The sequence below is a fragment of the Peromyscus leucopus genome, chromosome 15 (genome assembly GCF_004664715.2).
Source record: "Peromyscus leucopus breed LL Stock chromosome 15, UCI_PerLeu_2.1, whole genome shotgun sequence".
Taxonomy (NCBI): domain Eukaryota; kingdom Metazoa; phylum Chordata; class Mammalia; order Rodentia; family Cricetidae; genus Peromyscus; species Peromyscus leucopus.
In genome coordinates this window covers 48,881,771-48,882,323 of record NC_051076.1, presented here as the reverse complement: position 1 = coordinate 48,882,323, position 553 = coordinate 48,881,771, and positions in this window count along the sequence as shown.

Sequence of the window (553 nt, the reverse complement as noted above, 5' to 3'; positions counted from 1 at the left end):
AAGATTCTTCAAAGTTGCATTGCTTCCTCCAGTAACAGACTCCAAATGTACTGACACAAATCAAGAGATCAGTTGGACAGTTTTTTAAAAATCATTTTTAAAACACAATTATTTCCAAAGGAATACAGAAAAAAAAATTAAAGAAGTGAAAAAAGACAATGGGGAATATGAGTGAAAAAAATGGAAAAAATACAATTTGAAACAGATTCAGATACAAGAGTTGGAAATTAACAGTTGTGTAATTTCAATAAAAATAGGTCTAAAAATGTCATTAGAAGCAAAATCCTGACCATTCAATGGCAATTTTAGCTCTTTAGCAGTTCAGTAAGATGTATGATGTGTCAACTAGGAGTTAACCAACCAACCAACCAACCACAAAAGCCTACATATTTAAAAATGGAATGAATGCATATCTAACATAGCTAGCTAACAAAATGTTCTCTGGAGAGAGCAAACACTCAAAAAATGAAACATAGCTACCAACATGAAAATTAAAATACATACAAATCACACAAGAACAGAAGATACAAAGATTAAGTATAGAGAAAAGTCC